At 27.3% G+C, this 15,445-nt stretch overlaps 1 protein-coding gene across 7 annotated transcripts in view; it reads left to right on the top strand.

Moving 5' to 3' along the window:
- Positions 1–1,000: 1,000 nt before the first annotated feature.
- GluClalpha (glycine receptor alpha 1) overlaps positions 1,001–15,445 on the top strand; it is a 52,839-nt gene continuing 38,394 nt past the window's right edge. For all 7 annotated transcript variants that reach the window (XM_088192071.1, XM_088192070.1, XM_088192068.1 and 4 more), the window contains exon 1: positions 1,001–1,045. The gene's annotated coding sequence lies outside the window, so the exon portion shown is untranslated. The remainder of the gene's footprint in view (positions 1,046–15,445) is intronic.

The raw sequence follows: 15,445 nt of genomic DNA, 5'->3' as shown, positions 1-15,445 counted from the left end.
GAAATTTTACAGAAAGTATTTTATAAAACATATTATTACAATATTCAGTGTCTGTACCACTGCTTCTAATAAATCGCAACGATACTATGTCGATTTTAAGTGTGAACTTAACATACGTATGTTTCGAGATATCAACTTCAAAGTTCGTTAAGTGTTACATTAAGTGTAAGATTAAGAGCCAACTAAACGCATGAGTCTAGTCACTGTCATTGTCAATATCAGGATTTTTAAAGCTGTAAATATACTTTTATACATGAGCCATTTTCGCTAATATTTGCGTGACAAAATTTATTTGGCCTCATTCGCAGTAACGCTTGTGTTTTCAGTGTGTGCTTAAAATGGCTGTATCAATTTAATCGCACAAAGGGAAAATTCGTTTTGTGTTAAGAAGGATATTCTTAAGTCATTCTAAAAATTTAACACAATTTTATAAATGATTATTATAAAATTACTAATAAATTACTACAGAATTGATGTTAATGGTAAGAAAATAATTGGAATGCCATCTATTTATTCAATGCTGTTTAGCGGTCCACTATATTATTTTTTTATTTAGTAATTTTAAAATCAATTTTAACACTCAATTTATTATTTATTATACTTTAGCAGATATCGATTTACCCAAATAAAATACTTTACTGTTTTTATAGATTTTGCTCTTCACATTTCGAATATACTTTGTTTTTGTTAACATGATATCTCATAGCTCATCACATTATTTTTATTATATTTGTCAAATACTATTCCTGAAAGCTCTATTGTTTACGAAGCTTCTGCTGAAACATATCTATTATGTAATTCGAGGGAAACATTTGTTTATTCAAAAATAAAAATATATATAATTCTTATCCATTTAGTAATAACAAAATACTTCCATGTCCTTATGAAGTTTAATTGCATATTTTAATGCAATTTTTTCGCACAGAACACCTTTGGGCCGATATCACAGCGGTTCATCTGTTCGGGTGGAAGCGATGATCGATAGCGCCCAGCCAGCTCACCAGCTCCACTTCTAGCCGGCAGTCGTGTGCTGGGCTCGAGGCAGGTAAGTCCTCGACAATTGTATTTACTCCACCCAACTCCAACATTTTTTACCGTCAACTCTAAAAACCATAAACGCGAAAATACTAAAAAAATAATACGAAACGCGCGACTCGCCAAACGCAGCTTCCCAGTTTATTGATCTTGTGTGTGAAATTTCTACTTTTGAGAGCAACGCTCGCAGAATCCGTAACGAGATAGGCGGTAATCTCAAATGGACCAAATAATAATTAAATAAACAATCTATTCTTTTTCAAACAAAATCGTAAGTTAATCAGCTTCATATATAATAAATTTAAACAATAAATTAAAAATATAAAAAAAAAAATATTAATATCAATAATAAAATAACATCTAATTAATCAATATTTTATAATTGAATGAATGTGTTTATTTAATTATTATTATTTAATTTAATATTACATGTTTCTCTGACACCCCATTCAGAAAAGGGCGTTACCCCTAAGCTAAACTAGATCATATCTCGCTTATTTTTTAAAAGATTACTAACTTGATGTTATTGAAATAAAATCATATTAAATTACAAACAAAATAAATATGATTTATGGGGAATAAAAATTACGAATACGTGCATATGTATATGTTATAATGATGGTTAATGGCGTTATTCGACGTGGAGAAATTAGTATTTGCGTACACGCGAAACGTTAAAAGCTTTCAATGTGCTTTTTTATGTGTGTGGTTTATTTTATTTTTTAATAAAACAGTAATTTGTTAGAAAAAAGTGTTATTAAGAAGTCTTATGGTGTTGGTTTATGTTCTTATTGGATTAAAAATTAAATCCTTGATAGATTGCTTTAATAATTACATTTCATTTTTATTTTATTAAATTATTGAGTAGCGTAATCCGCAAGGGACTGGGTTAATAACCAGATCAAACTGAGTTCAATACCCACATTATTTATTATAAAGCTACGCCATGTTACAAAATAGTTCAAATGTTTAAGTAGTAATTTTTGTATCTAAGAGATTTAATAGAAATATATTTTTTTTTTTAATCTAAACAGTTGTTTTTATATGGCTATTGATTAGTAAAATAAATAGTGTCATATTTATAATTAATACTATTTATAGAAAATATTTTGACTGCAATTATAAGGAATTATAACTTAGAGCTTAAAGCTCAACTTAAAATGAATGCAATTTATATTATATAGAATTTACTAATCGATTAACAAACAATGACAATACAATTAAAAAATATATTCGAATCATATTTAAATTTAATTATAATAGCAAAGAAATACTCTTTTTAATAAAATTAACAGTACTAAATAGTTGTATTAAGATGACAAAATATTATGTCTTGAGGATTGTCTTTATCTTTAATTAAGCATCGGTTGAAAAATAGCTGAAAAGTGAGCTTTGATATAATTTGATAATTATTTTGTATGATGTTTCTAAAATAACTTGTTAATTCATGGCTTGTTAATTTACGACTTATGTTACTACTTCAAATATCCATAAGGGTTTTCTTTATTTTAAATTAAACATCGTATAAATAATAGCTGAAAAGTGAGCTTTTATTATTATTCAAAATTGCAATATATAATAAAAGTATTAAACAGATTTATTAAGATGGTAAAAATTATGTCTTAGGGATTATCTTTATCTTTAATTTAGCTTCGATTAAATAAAAGCCAAAAAGTGAGCTTTTATTAATATTGAAATTGCTATAACTTATAAAAGCACTAAATAGTGTTAATAAAATGGTGAGCTTTTAAAATATTAATAAAATAAAATTATATTATATGACGATTCCCATAGCTCATGGTTTCCCAAACTATGTTCCAAAATAGGTGTTCCGCGAAGCCTAAATAGATATTTCACAAAAATTTAGAGTAGATTAAAAAAATTGTTAGTCTTGCTAATACATAAAAATTGTTCATAAATCTGATAAAAAAGCCTAAAAATATGTGTTAAATATTCAACATTGATGTGTATAAAATCTGGAGGGAAAAGTTTCATAAGTCGGTGTTGTTTTTTTTAACTTTAAAATTTGATCCTATTTAAACAATATTTTTTTTGTTAATTAATCACACGATATTAGTGCTTGTTATACGAATTTTATTTATGTGACTAGATATGCTACTAGCAGTCACTGTATTTTGCATAGGCATGCACTGTTGACTAAAAAATTTCCACAAATTTAAAAAATGTTATGAAGTAGCCGTGAAAATGATAAACTATGTAAAATCTAGACCACTCAATCCAGATTATTTAAAATTTTGTGCGATGAAATGGGTGGTGAACATGAAGCACTTTTATTACATATTGAAGTGAGATGGCTATCCAGAGGAAAAGTACTATTAAGACTTTATGAACTTTGAAATGAATTATTAGTCTTCTTGAAAGCACAAAATTATTTGCAACATCATTTTATAATTTTTTTAACAAATCCTTCCTGGTTGATACATCTGCATATCTGGCGGATATTTTTACAAAGTGAAATGATGTTAACTTATAATTACAAGAAAAAAGTATAACAATTTTTAATATGAGAGATAAAATTGAATCTTTTGATAAAAAATTACAATTTCAGATTTTATCGGTTGAATCTAATAATTTTGATTGTTTTCCTGTCTTGGATATAAATGTTTAAATGAATTGAATTTTCAAGTAGATAAAAAAGTTTCACAAGTATTTTTAGAACACCTATATTACTTGAAAATAACTCTTTCGGAATATTTTCCGAAAACTAGTAAGGACGATTCCTGGGTTCGGAATCCATTTTCCGTGAAAGTAAAACCAGTGGGCTTAAGGGATTATGAGAATTTAGTTATTGACTCTGATTTGAAACAAAAATATCAGCCAATAAATGATTTCTGGGCGAGTCTGACTGAAGAGTTTCCCGAGGTGTCAAAACAAGCTCTGGTTTTTTTACTTGCGTTTTCCACGACGTATTTATGCGAAGTGGGATTTTTTAAAGTATATTGCAACAAAAACAAAATACAGAAATAGACTCCACGCCACGGCAGATATGAAAATACAACTAACCAAAATTGTGCCTGATATAAAAAAAATTGTTATTTAAGAACCCAAAATCATCAGTCATTAGGAGTTTTATTTATTTGTATTTTTATGTTTATTAAATAAATTTAATAACATTTCTTTAATAACATGTTTTATTTTATTATGAATTACCCAGCCTAAAAAATAAGCTAAGTGTTCCGCCAAAATTTTCGGATTCGCCAAGTGTTCCGTCGCTGAAAAAGTTTGGGAAACCCTGCCATAGCTTAATGGCATTATTAAGTTTGTAATATTGAAACATAAAAGATACTATCAGAAAAAAAACATAATTAAAAAAATACTTTTACGAATTAAAATATCCATATTTAATAATTTAGAGCTTAAAGCTGAACTGAAAATCAATTCAATATAAATACTGAAGTACTTTCATACTTATTATAAAAATGCAATTAAAAATTATTTTTGAGTGTCATATATATGATTAAAATAAAAAAAATACTTCTACTTGTTATAAATAATTATAATATTATTAATTTTAGTAAGAGATAATTTAAAATATTTTTTTTAAATACCACAAAATTTATATTACTAATTAATAGCTATAAAAAGCTTATAGTTTTAGAAGCATTATAAAATTCTTATTCTTAAACAAAGTATTTTTGTTTAAATAAGAACTGTAAAGTGAGCTTTTAATTTTATTCAAAACGACAATAATTAATAGAAGTATTAAATAGTTTTATTATGATGGTAAAAATTGTGTCTTAAGTATTTTCTTTATCTTTAATTCAACATCAGTTCAATAATAGCTGAAAAGTAAGCTCTTTTTATTATTAAAATTGCTTTAACTAATAAAAGCACTAGATTTTTTTATTAAAATGGTACGTTAAAGCGAGCTTTTAAAATATTTGATAAAATAAAATTGTTTTGTATGATGATTTTCAAGAGTTGTTGATATAATTAGGTTTGTAATATTGTAAAATTGTTTAATTAAAAAATACTTTAACAACTTCAAATATCCATATATAATAATTTAGAGCTTAAAGCTCAACTGAAAGTCAATTCAATATAAATACTGAAGCATTTTGATACGAATTATAAAAATACAGTTAAAAATTATTTTTGAGTATCATAAATGTATATAGTATATGATTAAAATAACATAAAATACTTCATTAGAAAACTAGTAGTTTTAAACTTATTATTAAATCATATTCTTAAGAATAAGATACAAGTCTTATTCTGAAACAAAGTATTTTTATTTAAATAATAAGCTTTGATGGTTCTAAAAATATAATTATTAATAATTTAGAGGTTCTAGCAAATAACAATTTAGCTTAAAATAAAAGTAGCATTTTTTTATATTAATTTATCATAAAAAATGCATGAAAACAAAATTGTAACATAAATTAATAAAGATATTAACGAAAAATAGATAATGATATTATAAGTACCATATAATTCTAGTAATATAAACTAATATATTAGGGGTTTTCTTATTCGTATTTATATAATATTTAAAAATTATGCTTTTTAAATACTATTTCAAAATACAATGATATTATAAGTACCATATAATTCTAGTAATATAAACTAATATATTAGGGGTTTTCTTATTCGTATTTATAAAATATTTAAAAATTATGCTTTTTAAATACTATTTCAAAATACAATGATTAAATATGATTATACTTATATGGTTAGTAATTATTAATATATATAAAATATTTTTTTATGAAAAATAATTGTACGACTCTAAATATCCATAATTATAACTTAGAGCTTAAAGCTTAGGTAAAAATGTATGCAATATATACTATGTAGCAGTTTCTAGATATATTTTGGAGTGTTTTGTAATATTAATTAAATTTGTATTATAATATTATAACTTGAAGCTTTTTAATGCAATTACAATTTTTATCGGTAAAATATAATCTGATGCAGTACAAACTACAAGACAAATGTCAATATCGTAAATAGTTACTAATGTCTAAGATATTTGTTATTCTGCCATACCACAAAGCGACAGTAGACGATTTGTCTTTTCTAACATAAAAAACTGTTTGTATCAGACTTAAATATTATAAAAATAACTCTAGCATTAGAATTAACTTTTACGATGGACTATTAAAAAAATATATAAAAATGTTATTTCGTGATAATCTCACTTTTTAATTAATTTTCTTACAAATTCCTTTCTCTGTCCAGATGAGTGACAAACTAAATAAAATTGGAAGCTTGAATGTTTTTTTGGCACATGTATCATAATAAAATAGCATAACTGACAATTGAAATGATGATAGAAATATTCATCAAAACTATTTCATATGTGAAAATTAAATAAAATATGCATTGTAAACATAAACATAAATTGTTTAATTTTACATCTGATTCTAAATTGTATCTAAATATTACTACAAAATTTAATAAACAGAAAGTCATCGTCTAATATGTTTATATCGTAAATATTTATGTCTATAAAGCTGCATACTACTAAACAGATTTTAAATAGATTAACCTTTTCTTTTGACAGTCGACTGCATATATGCTATTTTCGTGGGCCTAATGGCCTAAATGTATATGTGACAGTGTTTATATGTACATGTAGATACAGCGTGGACAAAAAAGCATTTATTTTTTATTTTTGGATCATACTATAAAGTGTGTAGCTGATATGCGAGCAGAACACGCTTTACGACGATAAATACATTTTCTTTAATCGTCCCGGTCGTGAATGCGTTTCGTATATAGGTATACCATATTTTCGGGTTGTTGTAGCGTGTTTTAGCGATTTACATAATTTTTCGGATTAACTTTAAATGGTTAAGTCGTCGTATGTTAAACTCACGCGATACGATATTTACACGCTGTTTTTCCATATAAACTTTAACGTGAAACAATGAAGAATGTCGCGCGCAAGTTTCTTACTATATTATATAATATGCTTAAATTAAAGAAGAAACTAATTTCAAGAGATATAATATGATAATCTGATCAAACAGATGTAATCTTACATAAACTTATTTATTGGTAAAATAAAATATATTATACCATATTATGATAATGCTTCATGTTCTTTAAAAAAAAAATACTTATTTTGATTTTTAAGATCTTGGGCAAATAATGGGATTAACTTTTATTTATAATAAGAAATGCACTAATAACAATAATCATAGTGATATCCTACCATTAATAAAAATAGCAATTTTTATAATTTGATCCCATTTTAGAACATATATTTAATATATTATATAAAGTATTTAGTTAAAACTAAAGTTTAGGTGACTTAAAATACATACAATTATAGTTATATATAGGCAAAGTTCGTGTAGCCTTGTCTGCATCTTATATCAGATCAGCGTAAACGGGAAGAGAGAAGCAGCTGCTTTCTCAGTCTGTCGGCTTAGATCTTTTTGGTGAGAGGACGCACTCTCTTGCGCTCCAATTCTAGGATATTAAGTTAAAGTTCTTAATGAAATACTGATGATAGTGAATTCTTAATGGAAGTGGCAGTTAATGCGCTTTTATATGCTTGGTCTGGTTGTGAAGGTTTTTTGCTATCCCACTTTTATTACGAAGATTTGTTTATGTTACATGGCCATTTGTATATTATGTAATACACGTTTTTGTACGTTTGCACTTAACGGCTGTTAAGGTATGCTTTTAGTTAATCCCTCTATTGTTATTCATGGCATAAAAAAAGCCTAGCAAATATCTGGCGTGTCGTAGACTATGATTGGCATTTGGTTTACGGTGCTTTTAACTAGGCGCGTACAGTGAGATACTTACGGAACGCACGCCCTTATCTCTCACTCACTCTCGTCACTTTACACGCGAGCGAGCGAAAGAAAAAGTATCTCACCGTACACGCCTGTAAATGGTACATAGATAAAAAAATATTTAAGTGACTTTTATTTTTTATTACAAATTTGACAAGTTTCCTCAATGCGTCATTATATTTATTATTAAAAAATAATTATGCAATAAAACATTTAAAAAAGCAGTTATGTTGCACACATATCTCATCGTACGCGCCTGCTTTTAACACATAAAATATGAGTAAATTTGAATAGAATATTTGTGCCTACCCCACAATTTCATTAAATTAATTTTATGTAAGAAAAACACCAAGAAGCACGCCCCCGCTGTATGCACCGGCGCTGATTTAGTTTATATATATATTATTAGAGCTAAATGGAGTATTTTATTTTGGAATTAACTATTAAAATATGTATAAAATAGTTATTTATATACTTTTCAACATAGTTGCAATTAACTTAAATATGTACACAATTACCATTAGTTTATACAAATGTAAATAGGTGTCAGTTTTGTTTTACATCAACAATTTTTTTTATTACATGTTTATTATTGTGTAAAATTAATTATAGTATAGTTGTAAGTTGAAAAAAATAGTCAAAAATTTGCTAAAAAATATTTTTTCACACAAACATAATTTTGATTTTTGCAGTGATTAACATCATTTAAAAATTTTATTTATTATATTGCCTTTAAGATTATTTTACTTAAAATATGTAACATATAAATAAATAATTATAAAAAATATACTCAAATATGAAACATATAATTTTATTAACGATGTGAAATTTAACTTTATAGCTATATAAATTATTATAAATTTAGCATATTTTTTACATTAATTTACTTCAACTCGCATGTTTAAATTAATGTAAAAATTATGCAGAATTTTAAAATTGTTTCTTACATATATATTTTATATAAAATATTATTTTATATTACAAAAATATATTTTTTAAATTACTATGAAATATTATTATAAACATTTTACAATAACAGTGTGTTCTTTTTATGCATATGGTTTTACAATCGTAAATAATTGCTTATTAAAATACATTTCCTACAACATATGCAGAAATAGTGTTATGAACCTGACCTATATCTATTTTAGTAAATCGCATATTATATAACTCATAAATGCGTTTCATGCAAGTAGCATATGAGTCGCTTAAAATCAAAAGTTGCCATCTAAAAGTGTGTAATAATAATCTCAAAAATTTCTTGATTTGGAACAGAAAGACTGCAACTTTAAAGAATACATCCGTATTTGAATAAATGTTTTGCTAACGGAAATTCTTTGAGAAAAGTATTTATATTGACCACTTTTGCTATTGAACGACTCATATTGTATACGCACATTTGATTCGTTGTAAATACAAAGGCACGTTATTCTTTCTATACAATTCTACATTAGAGGGCAACCTTTCATATGTTCCAATACAGTATTGTCCACATATTCACAATTCACGCTATCCGTTTGACCTTATTGCTCGAAACAGGAAAAATGCATATAAATCGTTTCGTTGCACTTTCACGCAATTCCTCGCTAGAATAGGCCTTCAACCTTCCAGACCTTTCAACCTTCAACTACCAGCGTGACCAGCGATCAAAGGATAAAACCTCGATATATCGATTAACCCCGATTTTTTCAACATAACTGTGTCAAAAGCGGCACGCGCGAGCTTTGGTACAGAATTGTACGAAAAATGGCTACGACTGTTTTTCCTCATGCCAATTCATATCATTCTTCGGTCGTTGAAACTGCTTCAAATTGACGGGCAGGGTTCCAAGATTCAATTTCAGCAAATAACGAATTCTTTGCTTTTGGTGCGTTTAATATATTTGCTGCATTATTCACAGTCACGGATTTGCTAAATTACTATTTTTATTTTATTAATCGTGACTTTGTGTATAGCATTCAAAAGTGTTCCTGAATACCTTAATGATGTTTGCTTTACCACGAAATGTTATTACTATATATTTAGATTCTCTACGAAGCGAATTATTGCTATTGTTAGTCTTTCGTCAAGGTCTTTCTATTGTAGATTTAGTACATATTTAAATTTAATTGAGCCATAATGTTTGTCAAAGTCGGAGTTATTTTTAAATTTTATAGAAGCTTGGAGAAAATTTTATGTGATTCAGTATTTTATTGATAAAAATAAACTCTTCTTTTTATAGAATGCCGAAATCGATTTTTATTATTATAATATGGTTTTCACATGAATAAATATTTATAAAACATTTATAATGGGTAAAATGATCATATACAAATCGTAATCATTAGAAAGTATATATAATATAAAATCAGTATCTGTCATTAAATTTAAAAAATTCGATTAGATAAGGTTGGTTTTTAAAGTTATGTATCGCACGGATGAATAATTAAAATCAAGCAAATTAAGCTTTCGGGATTCTAACCCTAAGGGGTGTGAATTTTATTAGATTATATTTCATATTGCGACAAACTATGATCATTTTCTCCGAGCGGTGGTGTGGTAGCTGGCGGAGGGATGATGTCAGTGGTAGATTCTTAGAGTTCTGATTGGTGTGGCAGCGACAATAAAGCGGAGGTTGATCCCTCGTATGGTGGAGTTCCTCTCAGGATGTGAGCGTCCATGACCGTATGATTTCCGCGGGAGTTTTCATTGCTCTCGGCGGCCCTGAGTGAAATATTCTAAAATAAATACTTGTTAGTTATTAAATAAAAACAACTTAATAATTCGTTTTGTACTTTTCGAACAGCCCTAAAAAGAAAAAGGGGTATGCAAAGGCAACGTCGGATAATTATTGAAATTGACGCCGTTTTCTATTCGGCATCACGCACAATATTCAGTCGATAAAACATCGGCGGCTTTCGAGAGCTTCCGTATCTGCCGCCCTGAAAGCTTTCCATCCTCTTCACGTTAAAAGCCTCCGAGCAGGAAGTTCGCCGGCCGAGCGAAATGTAATTCCGCACATCGATCGTATTTTTAGATAATGGCATCGCGACTCGAACTCACAGCTGAGTGCATCTCCCGTAGATGGGAAATTAAATTTCGCTCCCCAGCCAAAGGCAAATGTCAACTGTTTGTGCTAACCGAGATAGAGGAAATAAATTATTTCGACCTTTGCATTCTTATTTCCGGCTTCTCTCTTCGCGATGAGATTAAACGACGCTTGCAAATGTTCTATTGACGCAATATGTACAGATCATCTAAATAAAATAATTTGCTTTGAAGTTAGGTAATATATATATATAATACTGGATAAGTTTTGTCACTTAAGAAACTATAGCGTATTCCCACTTTATTTGTTTCAATAAAATTTGAGTAAAGCTGAAATAAGCGCTGGGCAATAAATTTTTTTAACAAAAAAATATTTCTTGGTCGATTTATTTGCTGCAAGTGAGACTGAACTTTCGTTATATTAAACAAAGACAAAATGGTAGTTCTAGTATATGTATTGATGAAAAATATTAAGTTTGGCAGTGTTGTAGCTCATACTGGGCCGCCGAGTGCGATGGAAAACAATGCTTCCGGACCTCATTAAAAAAATGGCATTTATGTATCTTTTACATCGTAATATAATTTATTAAATAAATATTAATAGATATACGTTTCTATGCTACAAATCTATATAAAAATATTTTCTGAAATCATATTTCATGCGACATATTAGGCATTAAAAATTATTAAACATATTTACTCATATTATTTACCTTATGATTAGTTGTGTTGTCATATAGTAAATTTATTTACTGCACGTAACATTTTTTTATTGCAAACACGCGATTAAAACTAAATTTATTCATTGAAGTAAAATGGTAAAAAATTCGGTAATTTCTCACGATCCCAGAGTTTTTTCACATGTGGCAACACTAATTCGCGAAGTTTGTATGCGACCGTCAAAAACCAATATATAAAACACAATTTTTTTGCCTTTTTTCAAGGGATGACAATATATTTTCTTCAATAATTTTTCTAAATATGACCCCTCTAAGCCTCATAAAACGCTTAAAAACGGTTGACGTCATTAGACGTCCATGGCATTGGTGGAACATCTTATGTTGGCGTCAACTGACGTCTGTAGCATCGAAAGGATTAAAATAATGTATGCATTAAAAATTATTTGGCATTAAATAAATATGTTTATTTATGTGTAAAATTATGTAGAAATATCAATTATTGTATATTATTAATATAGAAAAATGAAATGTAAAATAAATTAAACACAGCTATCAAATATTAAAAATGTTCAATAATCATATTAATATAAAAACAAAAACCAACTACGTAAATAATTAAATAAAGACACTACACATAAAAGTGTAGAATTACGACAAAATTAATTAATAACATAAATCAAATATAAAGAGAAATTAAACACATTCATCAAATATTAGAAATGTTTAACAATCATAAGCGATTTTACTGCTTTTGACGTGGATTTTCGACTTCTGAGAAGTGATAATTGTTTTTTGCGCTCTCATATTGGTCACAATTCGGTTTAGATATGCTTTATTCGATTCTCACTTAGTCGTAATATTGTTACAAAAGTTATCCATGTTTTTCATGTTAGCTACGTTAGTCATATTTAACGGAAATTATGTTTAATGAAATATGTATACGGTTTTATAAAGTGACATGTTTGATAGACATCTCCGAGATCGAATTGTGCAACGGGAATATTTTGACCTTACGGTGCTTTTTGTCTTCCTGTGATATATTGTTTTTCGTGACCGTTTCATACCCAATAAATATTCATTCAATGCACTGAAGAATCCTTGCGTGTTATTTATGTGAAACCCTTTTTTTATCTAGTCGTAACAAGGGCCTTTGTGTGGTCCCATTCTCTACACTATTTGTTTCTCTCAATTGTTGATGAATGATAATTTTTGGTCACAGTCATTAGCTCAAATTTCAAGAAAATATATCTGACAAAGCCCATAGAAATTTAATATATATTATATATATTTTAATTAGAAACAGTTGTTGAATAAAATCTGAAAGATCTAGGTTCGAATACCATATGAACCCTAGTGTTTTTTTTTAATTTTAATGGTTTCTGAATGATTAGTATAAGTAATTATATAAATCCTTTACACTATCGTATAAGTTAAAAATATTTATTAAGAAAAGATATTTTTCAAAATATTTATTTATTGGTTTAGGAAAAACTGAAAAACCTTTTATTTCTACACAAATAGCGTTCACTTCTCTATGTTAACCAAAGCTTTTAAAGCATTTTAACTGTAGTTTAATTTTCAGTAACGTTTTACTAAAGCGTCTCAAAAATAAATGACGCAAATAGTACATTACGTTACATTACGTCGCGAAAATATATTTATAATATAAGGAATTTAGTTTAATTACTTCTCTATGCAAAACCCACAAAGCTATAGAGATGGCTTTAAAGTAGAATATTAAACTAATTTTCGATGATATCCGAAAAAATTTGTTAAATTTGATTATCGTTTTAATATCAGCGAAGATTAATTATCTAAAAACAATGAAATTTATTGGAATGCTATTTTTATTTACCCCAAATAAAATCGGACATTTTATATATGATTCTAATAATAATTGAGCTATAAATAAACAAAGTTTGCCTTTTACTGTATGGTAAAAAAATTCGCACTGCAAACCAAAATTACTCTAAATATTTAAGAAATACAATAAATAAATTTACATTTGCACTCTTAAAAAGATTGATATCTTCGCTATTAATCAACCCACAATTTTTAAAAGAAAGATGTAGGTTATTTGCATATTTTACGTCACATTTAGGATAATATCTTTCTACAGAAAATAAAAAAAATATACCTAAAAGGTTTTGTTTGATCCTATTTTTGTTTTTTTTTATAAATTTTACATACATCATAGTATTTTTTACGAGACAATAAGATCCATGATTACTTATAAAAAAAATTTCATGTAACTATTTATTGTAATTTATATTTTTTAAAACGACTTTCTTGCTCATTGCTATACATCGATGAAAAGGTATTATTATTAACTTTAATTGTATATATTAGCATTTCATATATCGTTGTTTTGATACACGCAATAAATACGCTTTCTATTACTGAACTTATCACCCGACCCTTGTTTATATGAATTATATATCAAATTTCTGTGCAATACGGATTGCGTTTCTTTTCCAACAATAAACACGTTGATATCAAAATCTGATATGCCACCCCCGGTTGGGGTTCTGCCCGATTATTTACAGTGTGTTTACGAAGCCATTTTTATGAACCGTTTACCGAATTAAAAATCGGCGATTAAAATGGTAATTGAACGTGAAAGCTTTCATTGGTTTTTATTTATCTTAATTTATCTAGCGTGTATTTGAATGGAAAAACATTTAGCTTTGATGTATTTTACGAGAAAATAGATTAAAGTTTACTTTTACTTTTAACACAATTAGGAGCTATGATACCACAGCATTTATTTTAATAAATCAATATTAAAGTATGCATTATAGAAATGCTTATAACATGCAAATACTCTTGAAACATTGTATATATTTCTTTCCGCATACATGTGCTGTTTATTTTATTGAAAATGTATCTACTATTTATTGCTTCAATCAGATTTGCGGCGAATCAATCGCTCTTCGGTTTATTTAATATTTCTTAACAATTTGTTTACATCAGATGAACATGTATACATACAATCTCTCAAAGAATACATTGTTTATTTTATGAGTATACAGTATGTATGTATATCTTAATCTAAGTGTATTTATTTATTTATTTATTAAAATATTAGCCAATATATATATTTATTAATAAATACTTATTTTTTAGATACAAAAACAGATTAGACAAGCCATTATTGTGGTTCTAAACGGGTAATAACTAAATTATATTTTACTCAGAGCCCCAGAGTGTATTTTATTATTTATTGCTACTATCTAATATATGTTCATAATTTAAATAATTATGTTCTATCTTCAGCTAGATATTATCTCGAAGAGATTTAGATAATAAATTATAAAATTCTTAAAAAAATAAGAAATGCCGGAATCGCGATTGTTTTGCGTTTGTTTGGCTCTGGATCAAATAACTTTTTGTCTTTGATCGAAACTCTCACACAGACAGGACTAACCATAAATTCAGAGTGTTAAAGAGCAAAAAACATTTACGAGAAATTCACGACGAATCAATGCATTAATCACCACGTAAAACTTTCGATTCGCTACTAGAGCTTTCGTCTGCGGGCTATTAAGCTTTTTTTTGGAACATAGTGTATATAAAACAGCGTCGTTTCAGTCTTCCGTCAAATTTAATTGTCTTTGGCCATCTTTATAGCGCCTGACGTTTCTGACAAAAAGTGTCACTCGTAAAGCTTTTTTTATTTCACGCTAGTCTTCACTTTGCACGAAATATAATATAACGTCACAATTAGCGGCGAAAAATATTTTCTCGCGGAAAAGTAAATGGCAAAATGTTACACTAAAAAGTGTTGAGGTGTGTTTTAAAAATTGTAAAATGATCATCTTGAATGATTTTTGACACTAATCTGAGAATCAAAGTCAGGATTTTATTTTTAATTACTAAAATAATTATTATTTTAATACATCTCTTGTAATATCTATCTTTTCTCTAAAT

Source organism: Plectrocnemia conspersa, unplaced genomic scaffold (assembly GCF_051122295.1).
Source record: "Plectrocnemia conspersa isolate PC_06_02 unplaced genomic scaffold, ASM5112229v1 ptg000009l, whole genome shotgun sequence".
Taxonomy (NCBI): Eukaryota; Metazoa; Arthropoda; class Insecta; order Trichoptera; family Polycentropodidae; genus Plectrocnemia; species Plectrocnemia conspersa.
This window is presented reverse-complemented; position numbering and strand designations above follow the sequence as displayed.